The 22260-nt window shown below is 48.7% G+C and overlaps 1 protein-coding gene and 1 pseudogene across 4 annotated transcripts in view; one reads left to right on the plus strand and one right to left on the minus strand.

The window, feature by feature from the left end:
* Positions 1 to 3320, minus strand: part of LOC135916678 (toll-like receptor Tollo) — an 85760-nt gene extending 82440 nt beyond the window's left edge. For all 4 annotated transcript variants that reach the window (XM_065450117.2, XM_065450119.2, XM_065450120.2 and 1 more), the window contains exon 1: positions 2657 to 3320. The gene's annotated coding sequence lies outside the window, so the exon portion shown is untranslated. The remainder of the gene's footprint in view (positions 1 to 2656) is intronic.
* A 10033-nt stretch (positions 3321 to 13353) lies between these two features.
* Positions 13354 to 14568, plus strand: LOC135916666 (tubulin alpha chain, testis-specific-like; annotated as a pseudogene).
* The last annotated feature ends 7692 nt before the right edge of the window (positions 14569 to 22260 follow it).

The raw sequence follows: 22260 nt of genomic DNA on the forward strand, positions 1-22260 counted from the left end.
TGAGATCGGTACTTCTTAAGAGCTATCCACTCGGGGTCAGCAACATGGCAAACAGACCAAAACCAGTCCTTGAAAAGTCGGATTTGCCGCCACAGTTCCGAGCGTAAAAGTTTACGCAGTCTCTTGACATGTGGCCCCACAAAGCAGACACAGGTCTGTACAAGGCACTCACATCTGTCGGCACAAGTCCTTTGCGTAGGGAGAACCCGCAAAGTCTTTCTGGTTTTTCTTATGATGTTGAAGATTTATTTTATTCAGTTCCACAGCGTGAACTCCTATTTTCGGTACATGAATGTGTTGAGCATAGTGGTGCGATCTCGTTCCAGAATCATGCCGGACTTTCAGTGGGCAATTTTTTAAGTCTTTAAAATATTATCTTCGAGTTACTCTTATTGTTTTTGATGACCAACCGTACTTACAACGGAATGGTGTTTGTATTGGGTCATGTGTTGCTCCCGTTCTTGTCGATATGCTTTTGTCTAGTGAGGACCATTCTTTAGACCATGCTTTTATTGAGCGGAAAGTTCTAAAAGTGTTTAGATATGTCGATGATTTTTTTGTATTCTTATAGCTTGACTCGTCCTACCAGGATACGATCAATAAGGTTTTAGATTATTTTAAGGTACATGGACAAGGTGTTGTGTTTACTCAAGAGTGTCCACAAAACAGTGTACTGTAGTTCTTGGAACTGAAGCTTGAGTTCAGTGAACGCCATGTGTGTTGGGCGTATCAACTCCGTGCGAGGAAGGAACTTCTGTCCTTTAAGCCTGCGCACTCGAAAATAGTGAAAAGAGGCATTGTGTCGTCATGTATGGAATTGGCTCTTAAGAATTCGTGTGTGCACAAGATGCAAGAAAGTTTTGATAATCAGATCAGCCGACTTCTGGCAGCTGGGTTCCCTACGTCGCTTTTGACTGCCCTGGCTGAAACTCTGATTCAGAGAAGAAAAACCACAAAAAGGCCGGCCGCCGAACGTGAAACGCAAAGGCCTGCGGCGGTCCCTTATGTACATAAGGTCACCCATCAACTCAAGAAAGTTGCTTGTAGGCATTGTGTTTCTTTGGTGTTCTCTGCGCCTAACAAGCTTTCAAAGCTCTGTTCCCGCACCTGCGGAGAGAGCAGAGGAGAATGCCAAATTCGGCATGGTGCCTCATACATGTCGTGCGCTGTCGGCGTGGTTTATGCCATTCCACTCTCGTGTGGTAAGACGTATACATACGTTGGCCAGACAGGGCGTCGCGTCAATGAGCGACTCAGGGAACATGCGCAAAAAGTAAACAAAAACGTAGATAGAGGAGCGCACCTTGTTGCGCATATAAACTCTTGCAGCAATTGTGAGGCGCGACTTGATCGGACGTCGATTCTTGGCAAAAGCAAGAATGAGCATGCGCGGCTTGCCTTAGGGGCCTACCACATAAAAAGACAAGGTGATAATTGTATCAGTGGCGCATCTTTGTCTCTGCACCCATCTGAATTTGAATTTCTACGTTTGGGTATGAGATAATTTGGCAGATCTCAGTAATGAAATCTGTGCGCCTGCGTGGCTGTGTGGCCTAAGGTGTATATATGCATCGACGACGAAGAAATAAGTTGTTAGTCAGCGCCAGTGTGTGTCGTAGCTTCCTTTTGTGGCTCGTCTGAGGTGTTTGCGCTATTAGTTTAAGTTCTTGACAAGCAGCCACTATGAAAATCAGCTTTTCCTTACATCCTACGCCATCAATCCTTCTTATGAAAAACGATGCATTATTTATATTACAATTGTAATACTACTATGGCTAAACTTGGCACGTCTTGAGGGTCATTCAAAAGACAAAAAGAAAAGGTAGACTTTTCTTTCTTACACAAGCCATTACGACTGGGATGCTGGTTTTGAAAGATGGGAGTATTGGTTGTTGTTTAATAAGTGTACACAGATGGGAAGGTTGGCTCAATTAGCGCCAGCGTCTGCTGTGCACAGTGGAGAGCCATTTCCCTATAAATAATAACACATATGCACGAAAAAAGAACATTCCAAGTAAAGAAAAATTAACGTAAGTGAGAAAGAGAGAGAGAAAGAAACAGGGCCGCAGGAGGGACCCATATGTACCCACGTCAAGTAAAACTTAGTGTACCCGGGTCAAATAAACCGCTACGCGTAACACACGAACGTAATTTTTGAAGTAGCGTTGGCCTCAAACACTCAGTTTGCGTACACTTCATAAGACATCTGCGGATCAAATAAAACTAATAAGGCTGCTGTTTACGAGAGCATCCCGTAGGGCCATCGAAGCACGACTCTGCGGGGAGCAGCAGACGTGTCCCAGAGTGGCTCGGACTGGTCCCCTCTTTTTGGGCGAAATAAAGAGTTCACCACCACCATCATTTTGACACAAGCTACACAATGTGAAACGTAGAGACCACTTACTGAAGCGGAGAGAAAGTCAAATGAAGGGCCAGTTGGCGCACCCAAAAGAAATCACTTTTTATGTCAAGCAGCACTACCAAGAAAGCACACTTCATAAGGAAGGGTGTTTCAAAACGATGAGCGTCTTGAAAGAAGACCAAGAACCACAACACTAAAATGTTTTGTTCACACTCGAAAGCTAATTCCACAAAAGAACCAAGGAAAAAAAAACTTCTTCGAAATCTCGCAGATTAGACACGAGACGGCCCTTACCGTGTTACAGGGAATGCAATCACTGAGCGGTACCGTTGTCGTTCCTCCCACCGTCGATCGCTGTTCGCGTCTCCAGTTTCAATTGTTATCCATCCAATGGCGAAAAAAACAATCGCTTCACAACAATACGTCAGTCGAGAATTCACACGATAAGCGCAGGGACTCCTTCGCACAAGCTCTCCCACACAAAGTCAGCAGTCGATGGGGGCCACGGCTTCAGGGAGCGTTATCAAAGCGCATTCAGTGCTGACCTCGCGAATCGGTGTGCACAGTGACGTGGGCGCGCATCCCTTGTCACTCGCCATGGTTTCACTGTTTCTTGGCGTGCCTGCTTTCACCGACGAAGGTCCGGCGGAAGCGTCGTCGTCCAGCTGCGCGCCTGCGTTCCGGGAACCACGCCGATAACATCGGGCGTCGAAGGGGCGGCCACTCTTTGTCCGAGCGGCTGCTCCACCGGCGGCGCCGACCGCGACCAGTTTTTCCAGTTTACGGAACGGCGGCGCGGCCCACGAAGGCGCTGGAATGACGCGGCGCCCGGCCTCGGAGGGCTGCCGCCAGTATGGTCCCCTCCCCGCTTTTATCTCGTTGCAGGGGATCGCACGCCGGCCCTCCTCCGAGTTTTCGTGCCGGCCGAGGTGCCTGCTCGGGACGCAGCGTGCAAGCTTGCAGGTCAGGGGCGCGCAGCGGCCGGCCGAACCGTCGCGCGCGGTTCGTGCCCGGGCCTGCCCCGGCTCGCTCGGGGTTATCGCAGCCGCCATCCTCACGGCTGCGGCCGCTTGATCGCCTGCTCGCGACTGGGTGCGCGGAGCTCGGCTCTGATGGGCGTTACGATCCCGCAGTCGATTTGTGACGACTCTCGATGCCTTTGTCCCTTGACCACATCGGCCTTGCCGGCACTTGGTGGAGTAGATCGACGCTGCGTTGAAACATTGCACCAGCGAAGCCTCCACCAGCTCCACCACTGAAACCGAGCTCGCCAGGAGCACCAGAAAAGGTCGCCGGAAATCAGTTGACGGCAATGACGATAAAGCGTAGTCGAGTGAATCTGAACGCCATGGCCTGCCCCACGGCTAGTGTAGCCGGGATCTACTGCCGTATCCGTGCAGTATTCCGACTTCGTCACACATTTTGTCGCGGGCATTTCCATCTTGCGTAGCAGCGGGGCACGCTCGGTGTTAATATGCTGCATTGAGTATTAAAATTCGATTATTCATAGTTCAAATCAAGTGCAATATTTAAAACATAAAGAAAGTAAGGATTCATTAACGTGTGAGTACCTCCAAATTTGCCTTATAAATATACGTTATACTTCCCAGGTGCTAAAAATAAAGTTGCTCATTAGCGAAATTTCCGTTTAGTGCACTGAAACTCACGTTATTAAGGCAAGGTATGCACAACTCGCCCAGAGGGACTTTAAGTAATGCCACGCTCGCTACGATATCACCTTCTTATTAAAATTTGCATAGCTGTAAAGATTTGTAATGGTGTAGTGTGGCCTAGACGTGGGTTAGACAACTGATGACGAAGGGCTCATGCGATGGCATCCAGATTTTCTGAAAAAGAGAGAATAAGGTTGGTAAATTTTGGGTACTTTCATGGTGCTTGATAGCGCTGCACTTGCGATGCAATTGATTTCGCCGTTCCCGAAAGTCAAATATGTGCAGGTCGTAAATTCCTTGTTTTCGATGTCTTTCAAAGGTACATTTTTCTCTCTCCTAAATTTTTTGTGCGCAATTTCAGTCGACGAGAATGACCAAGCTCTGGATTCTTCAGTTTCTGCAATACAGCAGCAATAGCTACACCCTCTGCAACAGTCGATGGAAAGAAGCTGCGTAGCCGTCAAGAAAACCCAAGCATCCGGTATGCAGCTGCACAGCTTTCTGCGAACAGATCTAGCAGTCCGTGTAAATATCCGGTTGTGCTATACCTGCCTGTATTTCGTTGGCCTACTTCATCTCTGTGTTCTCGTTATCTCTGCAGTGCTTGTTTGTGGCGTCTCTGCTTGCTTAGCCTAGGAAAGCGCCCGGTACTTATGGCGACGAGGCACATTGCTATTGTAATGGATACATCGTTTTCGAAAGGGCCATTTTCCAAGCCTGCAATGATATCCAGCACATTTCAGCGAACGAAGCAAATATATGTCAACGGAGAAAAAAAAAATTGAGCTATACGAGACATAACTGCTTTTTAAAACTTACTTTTGCCGCAACCTCCCCCTCCAAAAAAAGGCGTAATCAAATGCTTTGCAGCCTTAAATCATGCACTGTGATAGGTAGCAAGAATTTATCGCGCCGTTTCGCTCTACATCAATGCAGGTTTTTCACCTTTAACACGGGCGTTGTAGAAGTTGGGCATAGAGCACTGCAAGGGCTCGCCCATAAGCCTCGCCCCGCACTCAGGCAGGGCCAGCAGGCTTTGCTGCTGGCCGGGCTCGGTCCCGGCAGCGGGCGTCAGGCCCGGCGGTGATGCGCCTTCGCAGTGGCGCGCGCCCCCATCGGCTGACCCATCGGCCTCACTGTCTTCGCAACATTGGGGAAACTGGTCAGCGTAATCGCCGGGACAGTTGGGCTTCCTCGGGTTAAAGTTTGCGCTTAGATGAGACTCGACGTTCGAATGCACGCTCGAAAGGTGAGCGACAGTGGCCCGCCGGACAACATCGCATTAGCAGGCAATTGCCACGCATTGCGCAGACACTGCTGTAGTTTTGCTGCAAAGTGGAGTTTTTTCTTTATTGCGAAAGCAATACTGCTCGCACTTTCGGCCCATCGGTGGTCGTGACGCCTCCTTACACAGCTGCGCGTCACGTGACCATGTGACGTCACGCCAGACCGAGAGACGGGGCCCCAGCTCGAGGCATCGATGGTGGAGGCGAAGCCTCGCGCGCCGCTGCTGCGGCACTACCGAGAGAGGGCGCTCGCTGGTGTGACATCACGCGAGACCGAGAGACGGGGCCCCAGCTCGCAGCAGCGATGGCGAAGGCGAAGCCTTGCGCGCCGCTGCTGCGGTGCTACCGAGAGAGGGCGCTCGCTGGTGTGACGTCACGCCAGACCGAGAGACGGGGCCCCAGCTCGCGGCATCGATGGTGGAGGCGAAGCCTTGCGCGCCGCTGCTGCAGCGCTACCGAGAGAGGGCGCTCGCTGGAGTGACGTCACGCCAGACCGAGATGATGATGATTATGAAAAACGTTTATTTGCTCTATTTTGCAGTGATTTTTGCGGCTTCACATGGAGTTTCCATCTTCTCTCCAGGGTCGGTTCCCCTAGTCCAGGGCTCCACTGAGGGTAGCTGCCCGGCGTGCTCACCTTACTAGTCCTTGTTAGACTTTCAGGATGTCGCTGGATAGCATCCTCTCCTACTGTTCCGCACTCGGGTTTTTTATTATGGCTAGCCCATCTGTTTTCTGGCAAGCCCATGTGGTATGGTATAGGGTTGGTTTGTCTCCACACCATGGGCACTTGCTCTCGTACTGCGTGGGGTAGATTTTGCTTAGCTTGTTTAGGCACGGGAATGTTCCCGTTTGTAGCTGTCGCCATGCTACGGCGTCTTCTCTATTTAGTTGTTTGTGAGGGGCGGGTGTTTTCGTCTGATGCCTCTGTAGTAGTTTAGTATCTCTGAATAGCTTTGGGCTACCGGCTCGGGTTCCTCAGCTTGGTCGGGATTGTTGGATGCTCGGTTTGTTGCGTGCCCTCGAGTTGTCCTATCCGCCTCCTCATTTTCCGTAATGTCGCTATGTCCCGGCACCCAAACTATCGCGTGTTTGGCCTGGTTGTTGACGGTTCTGCCACTTGAGCAGAGAATTGCGGAGCGCGCTGAGGCTGATTCATACGTTTAGGTAGTTGCGGCATGCTGCTTGTGAGTCTGTGAGTATGGTTAAGGACCTGTTGGATCGGTAGCCCTCCGCTGCCGCTAGAGCCACGGCTGCCTCTTCGGCCTCAACTACCGTACAGTTCCGAATTGATGCGCTGGTGATTTCTTTTAGGTCCGAGTTGATCACCGTTGCGACTTTTCTTTTCTTGTGGTTTCTGTCCTCAGTGTAGGTAGCGGCGTCTACGCACACTGTCGTGTCTAGTTGCCAGTGTTCTTTGTACATACTCTGCTCTTGTCCTCGTGCCATGTGTAGGTTCGGGTCCATATTGCTGGGTATCGGTGCTACTTTGATGGTGTTGCTGTATTCGTCCGGTATCGTCTCCATGTTTTGTGTCTCCTTTATGGTAGCTTCACCGCCGTATCTGCTCAGGAGTCTTCTGCCCGTTGCCGATAGCTTTAGTCTTTGCATTTGCGCGATTATCTGCGCTTCTTGGAGCTCCTCGAGACTGTTGTGTAGCCCCAGGGCCAGAAGTTTGTCGGTCGATGTGGAGTGCGGTAGGTGGAGCGCCGTCTTGAGGGCTTTCCTCAGGATTGCGTCCGCTTGTTGCATTTCGTGCTTCGTACAGTGGTAGTACGGGAGGCTGTACGTCACTCTACTGGCCACCAGGCTTCTTACCAGTTTGAGTGTGTCTGCTTCCTTCATGGATGGATGGAAGCAAAACTTTAATAAGGTCCTTCCTTCATGACGTGTCTTTTCCGCGAGACCCGCGTTATCATGCGTGCCACTTGGTTGGCTGCAGTTGACGGGGCCCCAGCTCGCGGCATCGATGGTGGAGGCGAAGCCTTGCGCGCCGCTGCTGCGGCGCTACCGAGAGAGGGCGCTCGCTGGTGTGACGTCACGCTAGGAGGATATGTGGGGCTACAGCTCGGCTCCTCGCAGTGGTCGGCGCGCTGCCTTGCGCTATGTCGGATGATGTATAGCCATAAGTTTAACAAAGGGCAACCATGTCCACACCATCAGCCGGACCAAGGCGCAGCCAAGGGTATTGCTTTCGCAATCTTCCAGGCTTAACCAAGCTAAGCCTTCAGCCAATTTTTTGGCCTTCCTTTAATCTCCACACTTATTGCTTCAACACGAACGCCGTGTTGTCCACTTCTCTACTCTTGACGTAGTAGTTCGGCGGAAACCCGCAAGGTGGAGAGAAGTATTGATGCTTTTCTTTCGAGGAACCCGTATGGGTTTCCTTTGTAGCAATTGCTACGAATGGGTGGATGTCTGATTTTCCTTTTATTCTCTACTCTTGTGTCCTGTCTGCACGCCTCACTTCTTTCTTGCATAATGAATCCTTACCAACTAGCTCAGGTTTCTGTCGTTCTAAACCGTGATGTCAGCCTTCGTGAGGTGTTCCCGAGTGAATTTGTCGCGTATCGTAGAGATAGGCAGAGCTATGGGGGCGATGTATTCTTACTTGTGAGAAGTTCCCTGAAATCTGCCGCCTTAGACATCCCGTGTGATGTCGAATCAGTTTGGTGTACAGTTACCCCAGATGATAATTCTTCGTTCGCCGTAGGTGCATTTTACCGACCACCGTACTCGGACTACAATACACTTCAATCGCTGAATGAAATTATCTCGGAAGTTTCAAGCCGACCTTTCATTCTTTCTGGTGATTTTAACTTGCCAGACTTAGAATGGCGTGATGGAGCATGTGTAAGCAGCACTGGATGCCATGTAAACATAGAAATGAAAGATATAATTGGCAATTTTGGTCTTATTCAGTTTGTTACTTGACCAACTAGAAATAATAACCTTCTAGACCTCGTGTTCTCACATTCCCACAATTTGGTGAATGTCAGTGGTTTTCCAGGTATCAGTGACCTCATGGCAGTTGTTGCAGACATTAAAAAAGAGAGCAGACGAACCTTAAACTGCGCAACAAGAAAGGTTTTTCTATTCAGCAAGGGTGACTACTCAAGCATAGCTCAAAAGCTAGAAGATTATTTGCCCGTGTTTGAGTGCCTTGCTGAAAATGATAGTCTAAACGACGTATGGTTTAAGTTTAGGGATAAGGTTTTAGCCTTTGTGGATAAGTATATACCTGCGATACAAGCAGGCAAGATTAATACATGGAAGAAGCCATGGATGACGTCAGGTATTTTGAGAGAAATCCAAGAAAAGGCGACGGGTTTTCCATAAATTAAACATAACTGGAAGCAGTGAGCACGCGAAAGAATTACAAGCATTAACGGAGCAGTATAAATCAACTGTGGAAAAAGCAAACAAAGATATTTCGAAGGGCTGAGTAATAGAATGAAAATTAATACCAAGTCGTTCTGGCATTACATCAAGGAGTGTGGATCTGATCATGTTGCAGTCAGTGAACTAAACTTTAGTTATACGGTTATAGTCGACGAGGAAGCTAATTTGAATTGGGAAGGAACAGCGCCAACTAAGGCAACCACGAGTGGGAGAACGACACAGGACAAGCGTTCTCGCTGTCGTGGTCGTCTTAGTTGGCGCTGTTGCTTCCTAATTGAAGTATGCGCCATGCAGCCCAAATAAATGCTGCTCTGAGGAAAATAAAGCCACATTTTTAAATAAGCCTTTCCAGTGCGTGTTTTTTCCCAAGCATGACGTTCCTTCCCAACCGCGTCTAACATTGTATGCCACCGGTTCTCTTCTAGAGAAGCCAATTCAAATCAGTTGGTCGCGATGGTCCTAGTGCACTATACTGAAGTGATGTGCTGCGCCGATTTTCGTTTACATAAATTTCTCAAAGTTTCTTTTAACGGGCACTTTGCCCGATGATTAGAAAATTCCCCATGTTGTTCCAGTTCACAGAGATGTCTCAATTAAGGATGCAACAAATTACCTGCCCATTTCAATAACATCAATATCAAGTAAAATTTTTGGACACATCATGTTTAAGCACATATTGACCCACCTTGAAGATAATTATGTCAATGATGTGCTGATAAATGAGCAGCACGATTTTCGCAAAGGCTGTTCTTGTACCACGCAACTTTTAGAGTTATTTCACGAGCTGGCTTCCAACGTTGCTGAGGGTGGGCAAACAGATTGTGTGTTTTTAGATTTTCGATAGGCTTTCGACACCATGTCGCACTCCCTTCTCCTCGCCAAACTGCACATTCCAAATCTGAACCAGAATGTACTAAATTGGATAACCAATTACTTGTTCGACAGGCTTCAATACGTGCTTTTAAGTGGGAGGTGTTCATCCTATGTTGATGTTATATCAGGCGTGCCACAAGGCTCCGTCCTTGGGCCGCTCTTATTCCTTATTTTCAGTAATGATATTTCTGTGGGTATTTCGTCGCGCATATGTTTGTTTGCCGACGACTGTGTTTTATATCGGCAGGTTAGGAACGCAGGTGACGGCGTTTCTCTCCTGGAATATTTTGATCGTATTGCAAGGTGGTGCCAGAAGTCGCGAAAAGTTGAACCCAGAAACGTTTGTTCACATGCACGTTTCCAAAACTGCCAGCAAGAGCTCAGTGCTGACCAAAATCAAGGGCTTGGAAACTCAAGCATTCTTCGCAAGGAGCAAATTAGAGCAGATCAATATTTGTGTTTTCTGTAACATACAGCTAGATGTCAACTTCACGGCGATACTAACCGACCACCTGTGCAGACAGTCTCAATAAAACTTGAAGTATTAAAACCGAAAGAGCCCATTGAAACCACAAAGTTACCTCGAGGTTGTCTTCCTACAAGCCCACTAAACCTGCAACCGCCATTCTGTGCAAAGGAATGAACTTCAACACTGTGGCAATTCACCCAACCCTGATGAGAGTGACTTGCACCATACGACGAGCCAACAGTAAGCTCTTTCTCAAGCAAGACCATGATCTTAATCTGCCAGAACAGGAACTCTTTTGGCTTGACTTGGGCCAGTGACCATAAATGCATCATTATGAAACAGGATGCATTAATAATTGCAAACTCAGGTTAATGTCTTTATCTGAATGATTTTGTGAAAAACAGATGAAAGGGGGCCTATTGTGACTAGAGATCCTACCCAGGAGTTCGTGATGTCAAGAAGTGTGAAAATCATTTGCATAGGCTAACAATCCTAAAGCAAACTTGTACTGTCGCTTGAAATAGTACCATGCAATTTAAGGAGTGGTGCCAATTTTCTTAGGTGTAGTGAACACTTGCACTGCTCATAATCTGGTTAAAAGGAAACTAAGGCAGTATGGGCCATATAAAACTAATAGCAATAATTTTCGCATAAGTATATATTTGCTCAAACCATACGACAATTTCTTATTTTAGGAAGTATGAAATTTTTAAGTGCTGTTCAATTTCGCCGAAAATATATCGTGTATCTAGCCGCTTTCATGGCCACATGCGTACGGGAGACTGAAGCCACGATGTTAGAACCATTGAGAAATACTACACCATGCCACCTGCCGCAATCAGCGAAACCCGTATACCGCGGATAATTCAAGCAGTTTTTCAGGGATTTGAGATATACTACATTACATTCAACTGACTCTACCGACATTTCTCGCGGTGACTTTGTAGTGAGAGCCCCTCCCTCCCCCAAAAGAAAGAAGATCGCAGCGGAAAAGGAAGAGAATTATTGATAAGAAGGTTTGCAGTACCACGCAAAGAATAAGAAAAATAATAACGTACCGACAACTGTTGCAAAGTTCACATACAGATTTTCATCAAGTAAAAAACAAAAGTTCGTAGTTGGCGTTCATTTACTTCTTCTACATTTGCACTTATATTCGTTATCGCGGGTTTCCGTTTGTACTCCTGTAGATGACGAAAATGTATTCCCAACTGTAAAAGGTTGTCGGTATGCCTGTATAGTTCGCCTAGACGAGTTCACGGCCGCCTACGCACGTGAGATTCCGGAACTACAAGGCCAGTAACGTTTAGAAGTCGTGGTGTATTCAGTTACACGTCGCGATCAGCAAAACACATCTATCGCGGATAAATCAAAGAAGTTTTTCGGCACGTAGGACACTCTGGGGTGTATTTGTCGGCGATAATGCAGCCTCGCCACCTACGAGATTATCTGACTGAGCTATGTCGAATTTTTTTTTTATTTATTGGTGTGCTATGTCGAATGATTGGTTGCCGTAGTCGGAAGTTCGAATCCTTCTATAAGTTTTTTTTTTAATCTGACGGTGGTGAGCTTGAATTTCCCCTCATCAAGTGCACTACACCTCCAGGCTTGGAGTGACGCCTGACATCGGCGAAAGATTTCGAGAGCGAGTGCGGCTATATTAATCGAGATACAACCAAATTAGGAAGGCCCGCTAAGCTTCAACGAATACACTCCCTCACCAGAACAGGAACTGGCCTCCCTGGTGCCATATTCCGCCACTAGCTCCCAAATGATTCCTACAATTAACCCATGGCCGTCAATCCCCAGCAGCTGCGGAGCACCTGACCAAGGCGGTGGTCAGACCTGTAATGCAGCACAGGGTGCTAAGAATCTCTGGGTCCGGACAGGCCGCCAATAGAAACTGGCCCTGTCAACCTTCAACAGGCGAACTCTGTCGAGTGAGGCTAGCTTAGCAGGACTCTGTGAGGAAATATCATACATTGTTTCGTATATCATTGGCCTTAACGAGAATAGAAGAACCGGCGAGGCTTATACATTTCTGAATAACGGCCATGTGTCCTGCTATAGAGGTCTCCCAGATAAGAAACAATACGGGGTAGGATTCCTAATCCATAAAAACATAGCGGGCAACATTGACGAATTCTACAGCATTAATGAGAGGGTAGCTGCAGTCGTAACCAAACTTAATAAGAGGTATAGATTAAATGTAGTCCAAGCCTACGCTCCAACATCCAGTCACGATGATGATAAAGTAGATCAGTTTTATGAACATGTTGAATTAACGAGGAGAAAAATGCAAACTCAGTATGCTGCAGTAATTGGCGAAGTGGGGAAAAAGCAGGCCGGTGAATAAGCAATTGGCAACTACAGCGTCGATTCTAGGAACGCAAGAGGAGAGATGCTGGCTGAACTCGCATAAATGAATAAGCATCGAATAATGGACACCTTTTTTAGGAAGTGTAGCAACAGAAAGTGCACCTGAAAAAGCCCTAATGGTGAAACAAGAAATGAAATTGATTTCATACTTTCTGTTGATCCCAGCATTGTGCAGGATGTAGAAGTGATAGGTAGGGTAAGGCGTAGTGATCATAGGTTAGTGAGGGCTAGGATTCACTTCAATCTGAAGAGAGAACGAGTAAAATTGGTCAAGAAGGAACAGGTCAACTTAAAGGCAGTAAGGGTAAAAGCAGACAAATTCAGGCTGATACTTCCAAATATGCAGCCTTATGACAGAGAGATGCAGTTGACATAAAGGTAATGAATGAAACCGTAACTAGCCTGGCTTAAGAGGCAGCAATTGAAGAGGGAGGCAAGGCACCAAGGCAACCAACAGGCAAGGTCTCCCAAGTAAGAAAGGACCTAATGAAGAAACGACAAAGAATGATAATGTTACGTGTAGCTGATGCCCAATGCTATTTACAATTTATTTACAAGGGAGCTAACGGAGGCCAAAATGGCGATGCTGTATCAAGCGGGCACACGTCGTCTTCTTCCTCCTCAGTGCAGCCACACTGTGGCGGCTGTTCCGTATCACCCCCGGCTGCAGAAGCACCGTCCCGGTGCTTAATATACAGATCCGCGGTGAAAGGTGTGTGGTATGGCTCGCCACGTGAACGATGTCTCGCCACGTGAACGATGTCACTTGCGGCTGACGATGACACTGAGATGTGGGCGGGGATGATTTCATACGTGACATCGGTCACTTGTTTCACGGTTTACGGACGTTCCTTGTCGACGTCGGAGTGAACGTTTTTCTGGGCCCAACGCCCTCACTAACCGGCGACGATGCGTGAATGCATCTCTGTGCACGTCGGCCAGGCCGGCGTACAAATCGCCAATGCGTCTTGGGAATTCTACTGCTTGGAGCACGGCATTCAGCCGGACGGTCAGATGCCAAGCGATAAGACCATTGGTGGAGGCGACGACTCCTTCAACACGTTCTTCAGTGAGACGGGCGCCGTCTACGTCGACCTGGAGCCAACCGTCGTGCACGAAGTGCGCACTGGAACCTACAGGCAGCTGTTCCACCCAGGGCAGCTGGCTGGTCACCGGCAAGGAGGATGCCGCAAACAACTATGCTCGCGGCCACAACACGATCGGCAAGGAGATTGTGGATTTCGTGCTGGACCGGATCAGGAAGCTGTCAGACCAGTACACAGGCCTGCAGGGCTTCCTTATCTTCCACAGCTTTGGAGGTGGCACTCGCTCCGGCTTCATCTCGCTCCTCATGGAGCGCCTCTCTATTGACTATGGCAAGAAGTACAAGCTTGAGCTCGCCATCTGCCCAGCACCTCCACAAAATTAATGTTACGCGTAGCTGATGCCCATGCTATTTGAAGCCATGCATATTACCCCTCTAAACCCCCGTCCGTACGTCCTCAAGATTACATAATCATTTTAGCTTCAAGCGCATTTTCGGTAAAACCACTGCTTTCAATTTATCTGCTGTACCTCGTGCCATATCCCACTGGAATGGTCTCCCCGATGATATCGTCACGATAACTGATCGTAAAATATTTCGTGAACGCCTGTGCGTGCTTTTTACATAATCTCCTTCCTTTTATATATCTGCTATGCTTGATCATGCTGTGCTTTGTTTTGTTTTTTAGTTCAGCCACTGTACAGTTGTCATAGGTTTATTTTTGAGTTGTTTCCATTGTACTTAACAGTTCTTTGTTACCTTGCCCCCCTTACTCAATGCCCGACAGGGCCTGTAAGGTGTTTTATTAATAAATGAAAAACACACAAACAAGAAAGGTGAACAAAGATAAGCGCCTGTCTTTGTCCACCTTTCTCGTTCCTGGGTTTTTTGCCGGCACTTTATTAAAGTTATCCCTATCCTATCCTATCCTATCCTATCCTATCCTATCCTATCCTATCCTATCGCGCTAAGTTACTGCTTCAATTATGGAAAACCAACTAGCCCAACAATCAACTATTCTAGAGCTCCTCAAACTTGCTCCTGTATCACTTTCCGAGGGTGTGGAGACAAAGACGTAATATGACGTGTGGTGTGGCTGTATCACCTTCCGTAATGGTTGCCCAGCAGTGGATAGCAGCGATAGTTGCTGAGCGACCTCCGCGCGCACCTGCTCGTTTATCTGGGAAAGCAATGGGTCAAGGTCGGGAGCGGTCACGATGCTCCACAGGACTTCATATGGGACAGATGGGCACCGCATGAGAAGACGCTGCCTGCTGAGCTCGTCAAAGCTTTGACAAAGCTCGAAGACCTCAACCACAGTGCCAGGCAGGGTTCTTAGACAGAAGCATATGAGAGACATCGTCCGAAATTCCTTTCATGACGTCGTGCGCCTTATCCGCCTCCGTCATGGTCGAGTTAACGCGTCTACAGAGGTCGACGATGTCCTATGTGTAGATCGGGAACATCTCACCAGTTTGCTGGGAGCAGCCTCGTAACGTTCTGCACGAAGCTTGCACACGTCCGTTCGGCCAAAGACTTCTGTGACGCTTGACTTGAAGCTGACCCACGTGCGAAGATCGGCTTCGTGGTTTTTAAACTACAGATTGGCAACACCAGTTAAATTAAAGATGACGTTTGGCTTCATGGTGTCAACCCATTTGTGGTGGTTGCTAGCTCTCTCCCATATGACGAAAACTAATCTTCGACGTCGTTGTCATCCGTGCCACTCGGGATGGCAGACGGAGAGCACCAATACAAACAAGGGTTAGCGAAGCCGGTAGTGTAGTCTCGTTGGCGTCATCAGGCCTGATGGACGGCAGAGTTCGGCTGCACAATTCCAAGGTGGGCGAAAGCCGCAGCAATCTCCACCAGAATGTAATACAAGCGAATGACTGGCCACATCAACAGCAGCAGCGTTTTCTGAAAACCGACCAGGGCTCCCGAAGCGCGAGCTCCACCACCAGTGGCGAGATGGCGGTGTGCGTACCCCCATTTCCGGTAGCTGAAGCGTTGGTCATTTTTCTGCGTGATCACGACAACCCCACCCAAATTTGGAAGCCAATACAAGCTTCGCTTGACAAATCCAGTTGCTCCCAGAGCAGAGCACCTGCGGGAAATAGCAGTTTGATGAGTTGACAGCTGTGCCGGCGCTGGAGCGTGTCATTAGCAAGGATTCCAGCTGCATAGGCGCCCATTCAGCCCACGCGCGCAACCAGTCAGAGCCGTCTCGCTTCCGCGGGAGAACAGGCAGCCTTCGACGAGCAGTGGAGAGAACTAGCCCGTGAAAGGGCTCGCCGTCGGCGCGCCGATACAGCCGTTAGAGCCGCTTCGCGCGCGCTGCGCCGGCTTCGTTTGCGTTCGATTCAGCCTCTGAAAATGGATGGAACGGCCACGCGTTGTGCGTTACCCCGAGGTACAGGCCGCCTTCGACGAGCGGCGGCGAGAACGCTCCCATGAAAGGGCTCGCCGTCGACGTGGCAAACCAGCTGTTAGAACCGCCGGAGCCCAGGCAATCCGACAGCAACGAAAAGAAAAACCAGAGCTGAAGGAGCGGGAGGCCGAAGTTATCCGGCACCGTTACCTGTAGGTTACTTAACCGTGACAAAGGTTAGGTGCACACAAGACAAGCTTCGCTTACCCCCATTTTCCGGTAAGGGAACGGTTGGTCATTTATTTTGCACAACGGAGTCAGCTGTGGGAGCAGAAGACGACGACGACGAACGCACGAGCAGTGAGTGGCACGAGCCCGCTCGCGCAGTTGGCGCCGAGAATTTTTTAACAGCCCTTGTTGAGAATTCGACGTAATAGTTCTGCAGAAACTCGCAAGGTGGAGAGAAGTAATTAATAAAGAGGAAATGAGACATCCAACCAAACGTAGCTAAGTGCTACAAAAGGTTGCGCAGCGGGCAAGCGTTCTGCTTTCAGCGCCAGACAAATTGGGTACCCTGTGCAGGATAAATCAGCCTTAGTCTGTAACAAAACCCGAATTCTATTTAAAAGAAAACCAGGAACAACTTCGTGGAATGTTCGGGAAATGTGGTTCACCAGGTTCCGCTGTCATGCGTTATACATCATATTAGAAAAATTGGCCGATGTGTGAACGATGTGCTGGAGCACAATTACGATAACAAATTAGCATGTATCGTGGCGTTCTGTCTATTTCGAACCACGCGGTTGATTGCCACTATTTGATGAGTGTATACGTATATACACTCATCCCTTGTATATGCATCATGGTTGCGTCACGCACGAGATAGTTCTGGCAGATAGCCCGAGGAGGTGACGCATGAATGAATACTCCTTCCATTACTTTCATTCAGAAAGAGGTCAGCTCGACTGTCTTCATAACATGTAGAGATCGCGAAGTTCAGTGATTTGTTGTTTCCATTTCTTTCGTTGCTAGATCTCATGTTCGATATGGCTGGAACGATGACATTATGTGCTGTACATTGTTACGAGTCATTTGTGCAGGATCCCTCCGACAATGCAGCAGTGCCTTGCAGAGATAGAGAGAGATACTATTTAATGGCAGAAAGGTGGAGAGGTCGGCCTGTGTGAAGTGCCTCTAGCCTGCTGCTCCACGCTGTGGAAGGGGTTTGGGTAATAAGAGAGATAGGTTGTGAAGAGGAAGAGGTGGTATGGGGAATATGATGAGGGCTGCACAGCATACTGTTTCTGTGCAATGCGTACGTGTACACTTCACAGTACAGCACAGTCGTCATCGCGGGCAGAGGTAGAAGTTACTGCAGCGTAGCTAAGAGACTGTATATAGCGTTCATAATTTTTGCGCTGTTAGCGCCACTGGCGTATTTAAACCGGACAGTAGCAGCTGCAGGGCGGCGATTATTTGTCGCAGCATGGCTTCGATGACAGAGTCCGATGGTGATATCTGAGCGCACTGTCCTTGCTCGCGCTGACAGTCTAAGGCCCGTGTGCGCGGCAGTAAGCGTGACCATACATTCAGTTGCAGCTCGCTTCGAGGAATGGTTTGGAGAGATCTGTCGATACCGATTCAATTACCTTCTGCTTGAACTGCGGGATTGGAGCCAGGGAGCTCTCGTCGGCACCTACAGCTTGTCCACGCCGACGACGCGTTCATCGGCTCCGGTATTGCACTGACGCTGCCGCCTCCTTGCGGGACATACTTGTCTTGCTCATTTGGTTCAGTATTCTTTTTCTCCTTTTTCTGTTTAAGACAACCCTTGGAATCGGCCTCGTGGGGTCCATCACAATTCGAGCACTTCATTTCTCTTACTGTGCATGAAGATACGTCATGGCTGCAGGCATAGCGGAGGCATGTCATATGGCCTGTGCAGACAGCGCTGACATGGCCTAGCTTTAGACACTTGTGACATTGCAATGGTAGGGGCACATAAGGACGCACCGGGTGTCTCACGTAGCCCACCTTGACATGATCAGGCAGTGTGTCTCCCGCGAAAAGAAGCTTGACGCTCGTTGAGCGACCGAAGCGGTGGAAATCGATGACCTTCACTGTTGAAGCCTTTGTAGCTCTTCGTCGCTGATGTCAATCACGACATCGGAGATAACACCTGCCCTAGTGCGACCACTGTGCACGACGAACGACCGGACTTCTATGTGTCCTAGTACGCGCACGGTTTTCAATTTTCCTAGGGCAGCCTGCGTCGCTACTTCCACTGTGATTACGCTTTTCATGGTGTTGAAACGCACTTCGTTAATTCCTTTCGGAGCCACATTACCAAGGTAGGTGTTAGGAATCTGTCTGTGTAGAGAATTTATATTCTTAGAGACGTCGAGTGGCACAGAAGCAATCCTGTAAGTCAGAGTAGGCGGTCCGTTGGGGCCCTGCTCATTCACGTCTTTGGTTGTCTTGCGGTATTTTATCTTCAGCCGCTTGCCCTCCACGACGGTGTAGTCCTTGTCGTAGTCCATTGGCTCGCTGTTGGGGAAACAGGAACCGGACATCTCCATGGCTACGTTGCAAGCCTTACAATATATCGCTGCGAGACGCAGTGCGAAGAGGCATGCTCAACGCAAGTGGTGGCGCGTCATCTGTCATCGCTTCCGGCGACTTCTCGCCCAAGAAGCACAATTAAACCTCCACTATGACAAAACTATCGCAGCAAGGCAAGAAGCGACGTTTCAACCAGCCAGAGTAGACAGAATAAAATGCTCGCGAGCCGCTACTCGGCATACAGCCTTGTATACAATGTAAATGCACTCTCGCATCCGTTGTACGTACGTGTGATCTCCGGAACGATATACATATAAAACCATTTTCAAAGACAATAGTTGGAAATAGAGCGCTGTGGTGCTAAGCTCCGTCTCTGCGTCAGTGTGTTTCACCCTCTTGCATATTCAGGTTGTCCCACATAACTTGAGCCAAAGTTTTAAAAATAAAAGGCACTCCGGATGCGAGTTGAACCAAGTGCGTAATGTTCGCACTGGCTTAGAGTTACTCAGGCTATTTTGTTGTCCCCTTAACTAACTGATTAGTTATGCTGAATTAACCAACTATTTAAGTATTGGCTGCAGACCCCAACTGTCATACGCAAAGTTGTAGAGCACCTTGAGAAACCTCAATAAATTGTCTCCAACAGGATATATCTCCCGTGGTCCTTTTTTCGGCGTTCCAAAGAAGCCCGCGAAATAGGAAAAAGAATACCACGTGACGGGGCGATTGCGCACTGTTATTGTGCGGCTCTCAAGCGGGCGATGGATAATCGAGGTCGGCTGCAGCGAGACTGGCCCGCAACAGGGCGTTATGCCTTGTGCTGGTATCTGGGCATGCGGCTTTTATCGCATGACGGCGCAAATGTGGGCTGCTGGCCTAGCGGTGCCGGAGCGATAAAGCGTCTAAAGAGACGAAAGAGGACAGGAACAAAATTTTATTTTTTGATGCTTGAAATGGGCAAGAGCTGGCAACCTGCCGACGGAGTGTAATGGGGTCGTGTGGGGAGGCGGCGTTAGGACCGGAATTATTTTCCAGTGACCTTCAATCAAAAAGCGCCCTTTGATTATGATGCGCGTTCAAAAAGGTCATCATCTGGTGCAATGTACATTTGGCATCTCATAGGCACATTTGTCGAGGCGTTCTTGATCGTGGTATCAGGGATGGAGTTGCAGACTTGTCTTATTTTTTCTTTTAATTTCTCTGATGTTGTGATTAGTGACCGGTATGCTTGATCCTTGACGTAGCCTTAGAGAAAGGGGAGGTAAATCTGACGACCATGCCGGCCAAGCAATGGGTTCATGCCGTCCAATCTACTGCGGCGGGAATACATGCAGCCATTTGCAAGCTTTGCTACTGCCGTGGGCGGGAACACCATCATGCTGATACCAAATATCGTGGATCCTGCCCAATAGAACTTCGCAAATAAAATCCTCAAGCGCCCCATCAAGGATGTCGTTGACGCATCTTTCGCCTGCAAGCATGTTTTCGAAAAACACGGGCCCAATGATCGTGCCACCGAAAATTCTGCGCCACACATTAACCGACCACTGATATTGGTGATGCGTCTTCGAAACCCAGTGAGGGTTTTCGTCTCTCCAATAGTGAGCGTTGTGGACGTTCGCTAGGCATTACGTGAGAAGGTAGCTTCATCCGTCCACAGTATTTTGTTGACAAAGCCTGGGTCCTCTTCTGTCTTGATGTTAATGCAGTTTGCAAAGTCTTTTCGATTTTGAAAATCGCGGGGCGCCAACATCTGGTGCAGCTGCACGTGGTACGCATGAAGTTGCCTCTTCTTAAATACTCGCCACACTGAAGACTTTGACACTCCAGCTTCAGCACCAACACTATGAACACTTGCATGTGGGTCTGAAGAAAACTTTGATAGAATACCTGTCTCCATGTCCTCGCCTAGGATTGAAGATTTATGTCGTTTCTTCGTAAAAGTCCCTGTCTGTCTCAGCATTTCATATGCACGGACAATCCTCATTGAGCTCGGACGCGTACGTGGATGCTAGCGTTGAAATAGCTCAACTGCTCGCCTTCTACGTCCACTTGACGCACCTAGAGCCAAAACCATATCCGCTCTTTCCTCATTGCAGTAAGCCATATCTGCTGCTCAACGTAGGTCACAGCCAAATAGCGTTGCTGTGGAGAAGACGCAGGGATACGGGCGCCTGAGGAGCACTAGATATATTGCTGTTCGCTGGGATTGGTTCAAACGGGGTACATAAGGTATGATCTACATCCGGTAAACTGGAACAACCTGCGGGCGCACTCTCTCAGGGACTGACGCGTCGGTCAAGGTGCACAAGTGTGAAGCCAGACACGGCCGCCCGATACTGCGACCACGAAGCGATGCGCACGTGCGGTGTGCGAGATCAGAAAAGAACGCCTGGTACACAGTAAGTGTGAGAAGGAGAGCAGACAGGGCCAGTGCGAAAAGAGTAATCGACTGAAGAACACATGCGTAATCTTCCTTGAACGCAGTCAAGGTTCTTTTTTTACCATTAGGTTTGTCCCCGTGTGATTTATCCGCTATTATTCGAGCCCTAAGGTTTAAAGTTGTAGCATCATCCCAAGCAAAACTGGCCGAGGGCCGACCATCGGGCGGGGCTCGGCGGATCCCTGGGAGCCGATCATGTCGGCAAGAAGAGCTTGGACCGTAAAAGGCCGACCTATGTTGCCGAGCCCATCGGCGCTGGCTCGGCCACGAATGCTAGCACGAATGCTCAGGGCAGCACAATGCCGAGCGCGAAAGTTGTGGCTGGCCAGGAGACGTCAGCTTCAAGCTGGCGCGACGCTGCTGTCCGACCGTTTTTTTGTAGGCGCCGCCATATTGTGAACGCAGTGGCGCCGCCTATGAGCAGCGCCATACTGGCTTGGGTGAAAGTGGTCTTTTGCATGGCAGGTATACGCTCGGCGGTAGGTTTTGGCGTTTGTTGTCGCGGTCGTGTGGTCTGTTTAGTATGACGTGCGTCTTCTTCGTGGTAAACGGTTCGGTGAGACGTGCTGAAATGGTTTAAGGCGTCATGGCCGGAATTTCTGCTGGCGTTGAGGTGAACGGAACACGCAGCGCGATGTGTGCACACATATATTCATGAGCCTACAATCAGCCTCGGAGATCAATTGTGTTTTTCTGAATGTTCCAATCACTAATGTGACCTTATTGCAGTATTATCCTCTATTTCTAAGCTGCGGTTTAGGAGCCATGAAACATACGCGATGATCGTTCTGCTATCATAGAAGCTGTGCTGTTATACTTTGACAAGCGTTCAAACTGTTCGCTGCAGGTTACATTGCGTGACTACTGGGTTGGATGGAAGAGGTTTCCACCCATGAGTAAAATAGTTTCGGCTAGTAATAGCAACATACCTTACAGTCTGAATTAAGCTTGTCCAGCAAAGCGACCGTTTACGAACTGCGCGAGCGTCCTAAGCAGTAGTAGGTGCTGGATTACAGATATGTCTGTTCTATATAGCGCATGGTCCAAGCATACGGCATCAGCGAGTATATATTTATAAACGTGCGGCGTTAGCCCGTCTTCTCTTGCTTTTTAGAGAAAGAGGATAATAACCGAATTTTTTTTTCGGTTGTGTTCGTTCATTTCTCTACGACGCACTGACACTTATTACGGAAATTTTGCGCTCAAGAATAGCCATCGCATTCTTTTTATGCGAGCCCTCTCATATATTACGGCTGTATACAGGCCAAAAAGGCAATGCCGAAGCACACAGCTTATATATGTATCGTGCTGGCTCACCAACCGCAGTGATCGCTATGTTGAGCAGCGCCATGGGCCTCATGCGGCAAGGCTAGCGTAGACATAATTTCAAGCATG

This window comes from Dermacentor albipictus, chromosome 5 (genome assembly GCF_038994185.2).
Source record: "Dermacentor albipictus isolate Rhodes 1998 colony chromosome 5, USDA_Dalb.pri_finalv2, whole genome shotgun sequence".
Classification (NCBI taxonomy): Eukaryota; Metazoa; Arthropoda; class Arachnida; order Ixodida; family Ixodidae; genus Dermacentor; species Dermacentor albipictus.